We start from the raw sequence: 13,066 nt of genomic DNA on the forward strand, positions 1-13,066 counted from the left end.
TGCATTCTCAATGCACGGTAGTCATTGCTGCGAGCATCGGTGTGTCAAATTACACACTGCAAATGTTTTGCCTTTCCATTAATCAGAGATTGGATTATGCTGCGAACCCAGGGAGAGCGGTGTATGTCAGCACAGCTAACCTGCCTTCATACGGAGCTCCTGGGTACCAAGCACCAAACAGAGGTATAAAGCATCTGGTGAAAATCATTAAAAAAAAAATAAGTAGATTTTTAAATCTCTCCGCTTCAGCTCCTGGGATAAATTTGCAGTTGGGAAGATCTTTATATACAGACTTAAGCTTCTAATTAGTGAAGGTAACGTTTGGGTATATTTTATCCAGCATAAGTAAACACTCCAAGCTCTTTCATTTGAAACCAACAAAAATATTTCTTCCTTTCTGTCATTGCTTCTGACTTTTTTGGAGGGGAATTTTTACTTCAGTATCTCTGCCATTTGAACAAAAGATGGCACTAGAGAAACTTATTTTTCTGAATTAGAATCTATTTATTTGATTGGGACTAAACAATAGAATGAAAATTGATAGTGCAGATATATTTTCCTCACCATTGATATGAATGAGTATTTTGGACATGTACTCAGATCATTTTGCCAGTATAACAACTTAAAATCAAAAGGACCAAATGCCAAGAGCTTGGCAAGTGTATGTGTCTCCTTTTCTATTCCTTCTGCCTTCATGAATGCTAAATCAGGTGATGTGATGGTGTTAATTCAAAAGTATCCCAGGAACCAATGTGGATAAGCATGGAGGCTAAAAATAAATAATATCTGGGGTAATATTGATGTAATATTTTAAAATCTATCTTAAAAATCACTTTATCTTTACTTATATAATGAAGTGAAACTTTTGGGGGTGGTTAGTTTTAACCGTTTCTTTCAAACAACTGTAAATTCTTTGACTGAAGGATTGGTCTGATAAAAGTTTATGGAAATTCTTAACTAATTAATATAGCCATTTTGGTAAGAGCATTTAAGAAAACCTTGGGGCGCCTGGGTGGCTCAGTGGTTTAAAGCCTCTGCCTTTGGCTCAGGTCATGATTCCAGGGTCCTGGGATCAAGCCCCACATCAGGCTCTCGGCTCAGCAACAAGCCTGCTTCCTCCTCTCTCTCTGTCTGCCTCTCTGCCTACTTGTGATCTCTGTCTGTCAAATAAATAAATAAAAATCTTAAAAACAAAACAAAACAAAACAAGACCTCATGACTATAAAAGAAAAGAGGGAATATACAAAATAGGAAGAGAATTTTATGAGAAACACTTTATAACTTAGTCCTATGTTTTAGAAATCAAATATCACTTAGTTTAACAGCATTTATCCTTCTTTCTTTTCTTTCTGTGAGTTATTTTCTTTCTCATTTTTTTCTAGAGAATACTGATAAATTAGCCTAAAAATAACTTTAAATGTCCAAAACTCAGTGTTCTGGGGCATACCCTTAAATTTAAAGAAATAATTATTTTGATGGGACCGATATATTAAAAGAAACAAACATACACTATTATGTAGTCAGATATGTTCATTTTTTTAAAAAAAGACTACCAAACTTCCGTGTGTGTTTTACTGAGCACGTACTTTGTGTCCTGTACTTCTTCCATCCCCTCAGTTAAGCTTTACACCAACCTCTGGGAATTACTTCTCCTTCAAAGTCAGAGAGTCTTGGGAGAAAGGTTCCATTGGGCAGGCAACCAAGACAGTGTTCCTTGATTTTCCAGAGCAGAAAAGTGAACAAAGGATCTCAAAGCAACAGATTAAGAAAGTGAAATACAGAGTTTCCAAGTAGGAAAGTAGAGATTTGAATGGAGGACTCTCTAATACTGAAGCCTATATTTCTACGGAGAGTACCTTTTAGTTTCTTGAAAGCAAAGGATTGTGTGTATTTACCTTTACTAGTTCATGCCAGCACAGCACCTGTAAGTATTCAATAAATGCTGTGAATTTTTATCTTTTAACCATATTTCCTCACTATTCCCTCAGCTCCTTTTAAGTCCCAGTTCTTCACATTAGGTCATTCCCCCATGTGGACAATTGCAAAAAACTCTGAAGTAGTTTTGTCCGTCTCTTCCTTTTTCTCTTCAGTCAGCCTTCCATGTGATTCATGCCCTCCTTGCCCAGTACCTCCTCAGATTACCATACATGCTTTACAGTGGACTCAGGAAGCTCCTTAGTGTTCTCTGAACAGCCCATGCAAATCCTATGACAATATTCCTCCATGGCAATACCCCTTTTCCTCTTTGCTGGAATGGCCTTGTCTGCCTGAAAAACCCTGACTTATCCTTCAGGACTCATTCTGAAGTTTCCTCTATGGGATTCTGTTGAACCTACCCAGAACTGGCAGCTCTTTTCTTTTTGCTTGGACTGAGTCATTTGTTTTTGTTTTTGTTTTGTTTTTTAAGATTTTATTTATTTATTAGAGAGAGAGAGAGAGAGAGATCACAAGTAGGCAGAGAGGCAGGCAGAGAGAGAGGGGGAAGCAGGCTCCTCACTGAGCAGAGAGCCCAATGCGGGGCTTGATCTCAGGACCCTGAGATCATGACCTGAGCCTAAGGCAGAGGCTTAATCCACTGAGCCAACCAAGGGTCCCAGAACTGAGTCTTTTATGAAAACTGTTACATCAGCTATTACACTGTGTTGTAATGAGTTGGTCTATGTTTGTTTCCTCTAACAAACTGGAAATTCTTGGAGTCAGGGGCATCTTGTTTGTCACTATATCCTTAAAATACATGCCCTTGAACTAAATAAATGTTGTTTAATGAATTTTCATTGACCAAATGTATAGATAATTCTATGTTTGAGCATTAGGACACTAACAAGTGCCAAAAGGACATGGTTTTCCTTATTAGAGCTAATAATCTCTGACAAAGAAATTTATCTATAGACATAGCACGAATTCAAACAACTCTGAGTCTCTTGGAATGCAGGGAATAGCAGTATGACAGCATGTATCTTGGGAAATTGTGAGCAGGATGACATATTAACCTTTACACTACCTAGAAATCCACACAGATTTTTCACTACATTGTCTAAAATCAACATTAGACTTTGAGCAAGAAGATTGCTCAGTGGAATGGTATGGTTAGGTCAAGAAAAGCAGAGTTCACATGGAAAAAAAATCTAAAAATAATGGCCTGAGAAGTTACAGTCCTTCTCTCTAAGATACAATTGATTCGGAAGGATATTTCTTACTATTGGCAAGTTGAGAATAACTTTAGAATCAATAGATCAAAGTTGGATAAAAACATTTGCACCACTTGGTTCCAACTTCTTATTCTGGAAAGATGCTGATTCAGATTCAACTTGAGCACTTCCACAGTGATGGGAATCTCATTGTTTTGGAAGCAACTATTTAATTTTGCATTACTTGAGTTAACTTAAAATCTGTCCTTTTATAATTTGTTCTGTTGATTTTTGTTATTTTTTTGAAACTACATCTAATTGTTTTTCTGTATGAAAACCTTACATGTATTTGAACACAGCTATCATTTTTCCCAAAGCTTCCTTTCTCCAAGATTAGAAACACTCCATTTTGTGTAATAATTTCTTATGTGATTTTAGCTTAAAGCCTTTCATCTGTCTTTGGTTATACTCTAATGGACAAACTCCAGTAGGTGCTCAAATATGAATACAGATCTGCAGACATAGCTTAAGCATTGTAACCTGTAAGGAGACATTCTTCACTTTATATGTATATACAACTTTATTGTAATAAAATATTGTATTAGATTCAATGAATAAAGGGATCAAAATACTCTTTGCCAAGAATTGTTCTTGGGGCTGAATTAGAAAGATGAGTAAGCAGAATCTTCGCTTCAAGAAGGCCTAACACAAACTAAAAATACCCTCTTTTTTTTCTTTTTTTAATGTTCTTGAGTTAATTGCTTATTAGTCGACTATAGCAAATGGTTATTTTTATTATTTTTATTTATTTGATAGACAAAGTTACAAGTAGGCAGGCAGGGAGAGAGAGGAGGAAGCAGGCTCCCTGCTGAGCAGAGAGCCCGATGCAAGGCTCGATCCCAGGACCCTGGGATCATGACCTGAGCCATGGGCAGAGGCTTTAACCCACTGAGCCACCCAGGCGCCCCTAAAAATACCCTCTTAATAAATTCTGATATTATCTAAGTACAATTCTTAAGGTATAAGCAAAATATGATCATCAAGTGAACTCATACATTAGGTTTTTAGACAATTGAATATCTGTGGGTTTGTTGTTGTTGTTTTTTTTAGATGATTTGATAATCATCAAGATCACCCTAATTTCAAACTTGTGCAGCTGATTTTTTAAAGTCTAAATGTCAGGGGTACCTGGGTGGTGCAGTTGGTTAAATGTCCTGCTCTTCACTTTGGCTCAGGTTTTGATCTCATTGTCCTGGTTTTGATCCCGGAGTACAGCTCTGTGCTCAGTGTGGAGTCACCTTGAGATTCTCTCTCTCCCTCTGCCCCCCCTGCTCATGCCCCACCCCCAAAATAAATAAAATCTTTTTCAAAAAATGTAAATGTTAGACTTATACATATATCTTTCCTAATTTTATCTTGTTGATTTTGTTATATTTCCAGCATGTCAAAGTCTTTTAAATCTTTATTCTGTCATCAAGTACATTAGTTTTCCTTTTTAAGCTCTGTGTCACCTCTAAGTCTGATAGCAACAGAGAAATTGGCTGCTCTTTACATGAATAAAATGGTTGGTGTTCTGTTTTCCCAGCAGAAATATGTGTTTGGGAATTTGGTTAATGGGAAGTGGTAAGGCATATATTTAGAAAAGGCAGTTTATTCACCCTAGACAAATATAGACACTTGGAATTCTATCTGCCGTGACTCATAGAAAGCACAGAGGTTTCTCATCCTCTAACTGCTGCACGGTCTTAGCTTGTTGGCATATAGTGAAGTTAGGATCTGAGAAACAGGCAAAAGGATGGGAATGGTTGATTGTTTTTCACACCAGTTTCTGACTGTTTTGCATGTTGAATGGTCACCTCAATTCCAGCCATCCAAAGTAGCTTACAATGTGCTCATAATAATCAAACTTTCTTTCCATCTCCATTTGAACAACATCTTGCAAAGGAGTCCTCGCTTGATGATTTTATACATGTGCTATAAATAGCAACATCTCTGCTTCTACACTCCTTGTCCTTTGCCCTGCACTGTTTCCCATGGCTCTTATCACTATCTGGCATACTACCTATGTCTTCCTTGTTTCTTACGCGGTTCTCTTCATCTCCCCTGCCTCTATGCACTGGAATATAAATTCTATGAAAGCACGGGTTTGGTTGACTTACTGCAGTGTCCTCACAGCTTTGAGCAGTTCCTGGCACTAGCACATGTTCTCTGCTATGTGCTCAGTAAATATTTGTTGAGGAAATGAATGACTGTGGTGGTAAATTGTTCATGTATTTGTCTGGCAAAAGATTAAAAAAACTATGGCTGATAGAAAAATGAGAGGGTCAAGTTTATGTGATCCTTGGAGAGATAAGAATAACTATACAAAGAATTCTGAGCTTCTCTACATAAAAGAAACTCATGTATACTTTTAGTGTTGGATGGTGTTATTTAGTGATATGTACGAAAGGGTTTATGAAATAGTAGTAATAGATACCCATTTACCAAATACCAAGTAATGGGCTAACTGCTTGACATTTATTTTGTGATTAAGTATCACAATATTCTCATAAAGTAGATTGTATTGTGCATTTTTTTGACACAAAAATGGAGGCTCAAAGAAACTTAGCCACTTATCAATGACCCACCACTCAGGCTGCCAGAGCTCCAAACCATGTCTCTTAAAACTCCTTCCTCCTTGCAACATTTACTCACAAGTAATAAGCAAAGAAACAAATGTCTCTTCCTTATATGAAACTTCTTAGTACAGCTGCCACACAACCTCGGGAATTTATCTCCAGGTGAGGCTTTGGTGATACAGAGGTCTGCAGTGAGTATAACTGCATAATCAAGATGGCTGTGCTTAGGAAAGTGAACCCCTAAATGACATCTGGATATTTTCTACTCCCAGCTTTTCTTACAAATTGAATTTGCCAAGAAAATCAGGTAAAGTAATGTTTTTGAGGCTGTCAGCATTCTTTACATCTGAAACAAGTTATGTGTTTTCTATCACATTCATCACCCCCTCAGCAAGATTTTATAATCCAAATGGGAGAGCTATGTGAAGAAAAGTTTGCACTTTTCTCTTGCTGGCAATTTTGTTAGGTAAGATAAACTACAAAGCTTGCTCTTCAGACCCTATCTGAATTTTGAAACTCTCAAAGAAGCAATTTTCACCCAGGGGTTACCAGAAGGAAGTAAAGAGGTTGCTCATAAACCAGGCAAATATTACCAGGAAGGGACAGAAAACAGGAGCATACTCTGACATGGGTTTTTTACAAGCTACTCTTTCAGTTTCACCTATACCAAATTGCCTATGCCAGCAATGACCTTGTGGAAACCACTAAATGGAGATCCTCCAGGTTTTGCACCTCTCACGCATGGCATAATTATTGATTCCATTCTCCTACACTTTGTTGACATGGATGTGGTCTGTACTTCTGTTGAGGTCATCTCTTTCCCTTTCCCTTTTTGAAAACTCACATGTCCAAGTATCATGTGTTTGCTGTCAGCACCATTATACAGAGAAGTAAAATGGATGAGAAGGAAGTGGGAAAAATGTGACACTCAGCAAAGACTACACCAAGGTGCAATTCCTCACCCAATTTCTTTGGCACTGCCCTTGGAGGCCCCTTCTCTATAAACAGTTCTGGGATGGATGAGTTGATTCTCAGAGCAGCTGCTGTGACTCAATGTTCCACCAAAGGTGGTGGAATCTTTGGTGGATCCAAAAGATCCACCAGGCATGCTGTTGCCCTTCTCCTCATCAAGAATGTCTTTCCCTCGTTAATCTTGAGTAACTTCTCATTTTTTTTAAAGACTCAACTTCAGCCTCCTACTAGAAGTCTTTTCTTAGTTTCTTACATAAACGCATTCATTCTTCAGATATCCTACGAGCCATTACTTCTATCAGAGTTTGAAAGAAAATTGTTGTAAGTCACTGTCTTTATACTAGAATGTGTGCTTCTTGAGAATGAGCAGTGTCTGTTGCCTCTGTTTCTTTAGCATGAATTCCAGCGTCTGCTATCTCTAGCCCTTAAAATTGTTGTTCAGTAGATTAATAGTGAAAAGAGTAAAAGATGATGCAAAATATTTAACAAAGCAGGGAAAGAATGCTGTAAGAGAAGAGCAAAGGGGAGGTGTTAAATGTAGTTGGGAAGAAGGAGGGTCCATAATGTGCTGGTGATTAGTGAGGCTTGGGTTGGAGAGGTGGATATCAGCAGTGCCTTAAAAAACGGGTAGCATTCAGGAAGGGAGGAAAGTTTTTAGGATGAAGATTCAACATGAAAGGAAGCAGAGATGTCTATAACATTCAGGTGAATAAAGGCCTACAAAACAAGACAAAAGAAACAAAGTGAGGGTGTTTGTGGAGAGTTAAGTCTGTTGTATTATTTAGAGGGTAACTGGGAGCCACTGATGGTTCATGAGAAAGAGAATTACATAGTATAATACTTGTTGTGGGAAAGATGGTTTAAAATTCAGTGTCTTAAAAATCCAGGAAAGAACGTATTTTGAGAGAAGTGTTGCTTCTTTGGAACTGGATGAGAACTGAGAAAAGGCCATTTGTAGGCATGGGACCAGCAAGGGTGGAGAGGAAGAATGACAAAGGTGTTTTACCTTTGTCATAACCACCAGGGAAAGGTAGGGAGACCAGGGGGATTGAGACTGCATGCAAAGTGGAAAAATTAACTTTGGAAATTAGTGTAGATTCTTTTCTCTAAGAAAGGAGAGCAGGAGGAGAATATGGTTGAAGACACAGGACTCTGAGGTAAAGCATGGTAGGGAAGATTTAATATTGATAATTCAGTATCAAATTAGGACATCATTTATATATTCATTTAGGGAAAGGCAGGTCTTACAATGATTGTAAGGAGACTGAGGGATGGGTTTTGAGTTTGGATAGGGTAGGAAAGGTCCAGAACAGTGTTGTCAGAAATAAGAGAAGGAGTCAGTTAGCGTTCAGTAAAGAATGGGCAACAGCACTGAGCTCTTGCCTGATATAAATAGTATGACTTTTTGTTCCATTTTTTGGAGGCCACCACCATGGGTCCAGTTATCTACTGCTGACAAATAAACCATCCCACCTCCAGTGACTGAACTCCATGGTCCTTATATTATATTCATAATCTCTGGGTCATAAATGAAGGCACAGCATACCTGGTGGATCTTCTGCTCCACGTGGCATTGACTGGGGTCACTCAGTTTATTCTGCAGGTGTCTGGGGGGATGTGGGGGTTCCAAGCAAGCTTCACTTTTGTGTCTGGTACTTTGGCAGGGATGGCTGGAACTTGCACACCTGCGTCCCTCTCCACGCACTCTCAGGATATTTTAAACACAATCCCATCAGATGATCCAGACTTCTAACATGGTGACTCCGGAAAGGAAGCAGCTGGGCTCTGTGGGTCTGGAACTGGAAGCCAGCACGGAGCTGCTTCCAGAATTGTTTCTTCAAAGTGAACAGAGAACTGTATCTGGGGAGGAGAATTTCAAGGGGTGGGGGTCCTGCCCCCTACTTCTTGTTGGGAGGAGAATCAAAGCACTTTGGGTGGTGTTTTACCTTTGTCATAACATTAATCATCCTCTAATGTGTATTTTCTGCTTTCTGTCATCCCTACTGAAATATAAGTCATAGAGAGAGTAGGGAGTTCTGTCTGTTTTGTCCCAACTGTCTAATATGTATTAGACACCTAATATTTGTCACACTAATGATGGGAGAATGTAGATAGAAGAGTGGATAATGAGGGAATGAAGTGCCCACAGCTGTGGTCTTCCGGGAAGGTAGGGGAGAACATCAATAGACCACCAGTTAGTGGTTCTCTCCATGTATATGAAGGGACAGCATTTTCCATCAGCAACAGTGGCTCAGTAAGGCTGTGGCTTTCACATCTGAGGAGAAACCATATCAGCATCTTCAGGACATGTGCTCCAGAGCATAGTGAATAAATTTATGTTTACTCCACCTGGAAACAGTCCTTCAGTTCCACTGACCAGTTACCAGTTAATCCTGTGGTTTACAGAATTCTTCATCTCAATATCGTAGACTGGCTTCAGGGTCCATGAAACCCTCCAAAATTGTGTGGACAAATGTTTCATCAGTGTCTCAAAGGGTGATTTGACCCAAAAATATTACAAAGCACTGTCAGAAGAAACTATATTTGGACTTCAGCTTTTAAATATGAAAGCTGTCCTTCAAATACTATGAAGAACAACAACAAAAAAAATCACCTGAAATAGAAAAAGAAAAAAAGGCCACTTCTAACATTAACTACATATGTAGCAAGCAAATTGATGCAATAATGTTTAATAATTCCCCAGGAGCTGTGAAGTTTGATTTGGTCAGTGGCATTTGAACCTGCAGGGATTTACAGGGAAAGTTATTCTACCTACAAAGAGAAACCATAGCATTATGTCAAAAAGTCACTTGAAAAGGAAAAAAAAAAGTATTTGAAGAGACTAGACTATAAAAGGTGTATTTCCCAATTAGTGCTTAAAAGCCTCTGTTCAAAATGTGCTATTTTCTTTTTCCTTTTAAAAAAATCTCCTAAGTGTATTTTAATAATTGAACTTGAACTAAAATTATAACCATTATTTGAAAATACTTTCACATACTTTTCTTTCCTTTTCTTTACCTTACTCACTAAACATAAGTTTTGTTTTTTTTTTTAAGTTTGTGGTTGTCAAACTTTTAACAAAGATCTATATAATGGGGATATATATGGTTAAGTATTTTAAGAATTGAGCAGTTTATAAATTGAGGCTATAAAGATATTAGGTAGATTACATCTAGAAACACAAAATCTATAGCTAAGATAATGTAGGTCTAAAGTGGTTCATGAATATTGAAATGCGGAGGACTTTTTAAAGTTTTGTTCATTTCTTTAGTTTTGAATGTTAATTAGGCTATCACTATCAGAGTTTCTTGCTATGATCCCAGTTTTAAGCAGGCTACAGAGTTAGAGGCTTCATCTTGGCCCCTGCCAGATTCCCTTCTCAATGCCTGAATTACATGAAATGAAGAAAAACTGCCTGGGATCACCCTTGACTTCTTCCCCATCACATTGATCTGATACCCTCATCTTCTCAGCTGGAATCTCAGATTCTAGAGCCGTCTAGGTCATATAGCCCAAGTGGGAAAGGCATAAATATGGTACAGACACATGTCTTACAAAAACACACACAATCTATATTCTGATTTGGTCCTTGTTCCCAATCCATAGTTCAAATCCAATGTTTTCCCCTTCTGCTCAAAAGTCCACTCCATTACTCTAGATCTTCGTGATTTTCCTCCAAGATAGTACCTTTACCTTGTCTTCCTGATGCTACACTACTTTATTTTTTTCTTTCCAAATGCTGCTAGGACAAAACTGTAGAAGAGTCCACTTTCTCTTCAAGTAGCAATAATGGCTTCTCATCGCTCAGTGAGGCAATACTATGTCTTCTTCTTCTATCTTTCATACCAACACATAGGTAACGTGACCAGTTAGATAAAGAGGAGTGAGAATAAGGTTGCAATTTATGATTGATTAGTTCATAATTAAAGATCCAACAAAAGAGTATAGGAAGACATTTTCCCCCTAGCTTAGGATCCAAGATCCAGGAGTCAGCTACGTCAAGATATAGTATTAGCAAAATGTACACAGTGTGAGTCTGAGTACATGGCACAGTAATGAACTGATGTATTATGCTTTCTGGGTCACAGGAATCTGGGTCCAGGTGGCTCTGGATCTAAATATGTGTGATGTGTGTGTGCAAGTAGTAAAGAGACTTGAAGGAGAAGCAGCACCCTGGTTTTAGCTAGATATTTGCAGAAGAATAAGATTTGTTATTTATTTAATTTTTTTTTAGAGGGAATGGGAACATGCATGAGAGGTAGGGTGGGGCAGAAGGAGAGGGAGAGAATCCTAAGCAGACTCACGCTGAGTGCAGACCCCTATGCGGGTCTCAATGTCACCTCCCTGAGATCAGGGCCTGAGCTGAATATCAAGAGTCCAGGGCTTAGCTGTCTGAGCCACCCAGGTGCCCCAAGAATAAGAATTGCAGGAAGAAGGTGTGTAAATTCTTTGGTCAACCTATGGTCTATTAGTCACCAACATATGCTTGCTCATTCAACTGGGATAGGCTTTTTCCTTGGGCTTTTCCCCAAAAACAGTAAACTTCCCTTCTAGTCTCTGTTAATATTGTAACCCTTCATTTGAGATATTCCTTCAAAGCTTCTGTACCTAGCCAAATCCTTACATTCCACTTTGGATTTTATTTCAAATGCTGCTGAGATACGTTCCACTTCCATTTCAGTCATGGTGATATCTCCAGCTTTTTCCTACTGACTTGTCTCTTCTCAGATCTTCTGCACACACAGTGAATTATGGCCACATCATGCATACTTAGTTTCATAAGTGGATAATAGGGAGCATGTCTTTAACTTATTTTCAGTCTTATTTTTTTTAATTATTTTTTTTTTTGCTGTTGTTTGAGGGATTTTTTTGTTTGTTTTTTTTGTTTTGGGTTTTGTTCTGTTTTGCTTGTTTTGTTTTGTTTTGTGTCTTATAGTCAGCCTAGCATAGTGCTAAAACCAGGAAAAAACCTTTGGATGATTGTTTTAATCAGAGATCAATTTTTCCAAGAAATTATTAAATTTTCGGCATTATAACTTTTTGAAAGAGGAAGAGATAAATGTTACAATCATAACCACGGAATTTAAGACCTGAGGGTGATGTTTGACATCATCTCTTTCAACCTCCACAACTGATGGAAGAGGAAAGGCTATGCAGAATAATTAGGTAGTGTGCACAAAGCTAAGCAGTAAACTAGTGACAGATCCAAGGCCAAAACTCAGGACTCTAACCCCATTCTAATGTTTTTCGCTAAGCTGGAGTATCTTATATATACCTTCATAATTGGCATAATTGATTGAAAATATTTTAACTATACTTGTTTTTGAGATCATACTTAGACATGTCTTCATATAGCTGCAAAATACATAGTTTGAACATGAGTGTGGCTTACACTGTTGGTTGACTATCCAATTCCCTTTCTTCCTTTATTATTATTTTACTATATCTACACAGAAATACACACAACAGAGAGGCATGGGTATGATCCTAGTTAAGACCTAAAAGCTCTCGGTCCTCTTTGTGCTGAATCACCATGTGGTATGTTTTTTGTCATTGATAAAATATAATTGGGCATTCCCTCTCCGCTGGCCAGGACAGCCGAGTGGCAGGTGCCAAGGGGCGGGTGGCACTCAAGCAGTGGCCATTGCACAGAGTTTGTGGAGCTCACATAAGTATTTACAATTGAAGAAATGATGCCTCTTATCCAACATTTGAAAGGAACACAAAGTAAGAACTTATTTCTTGAAGACAAAAGGCTATTGGCTGGTGACACTTCTTCATGATAGACAAATTAATTCAAATAATCTTGCCAAGCAGTTAGGTGTTGGGAGTGAATCTTCTGTTTGATGATGAAACAGCCATGCTAGAAAAAACTAAAAGCTGGCCAAGGCTGTGCCACATCCTTGGCATTCTTCTGTGATGATGGAGATGAGAAATTTGTTCTGGATTCTGCTGTTTTAGAAGGGGGACAAGAAAAGATGTACTTTCATCCAATGACCAATGCTTCAACCATCAACCATGGGATTGAGCCCTGAAGACTTTCTCACACTTGTGAAGAAGACAAAACATGATCCTATTATACTGAATTGTGATAAAAACAACTAACAGAATACATATCTCTGAAAGCTGTTTTTCTTATTTGTAATTTCTAAAAAATCATTAAAAGTGTTGAGAATTTTTTTTTTAATTATAATTGAAAGTTTGCTAGGAAGTGACTACCTTTACAAATAAAAAGAACAAAATCCCCATGTGGAGAAGGTTTTTAGATCTTTACCTCTTTGCCATTTTTGTGTCTGGAATTCAGATGTGACACTGGGAGTACAGGAGCCATCTTGTGAACTTGAGGAT

General features: G+C 38.1%; 1 pseudogene; it reads left to right on the top strand.

Annotated features, from left to right (window-relative positions):
• Positions 1–12,823, top strand: part of LOC111144471 — a 33,349-nt pseudogene extending 20,526 nt beyond the window's left edge.
• The last annotated feature ends 243 nt before the right edge of the window (positions 12,824–13,066 follow it).

This window comes from Enhydra lutris, unplaced genomic scaffold, assembly GCF_002288905.1.
Source record: "Enhydra lutris kenyoni isolate GAN:26980312 unplaced genomic scaffold, ASM228890v2 scaffoldscaffold11, whole genome shotgun sequence".
NCBI lineage: Eukaryota > Metazoa > Chordata > Mammalia > Carnivora > Mustelidae > Enhydra > Enhydra lutris.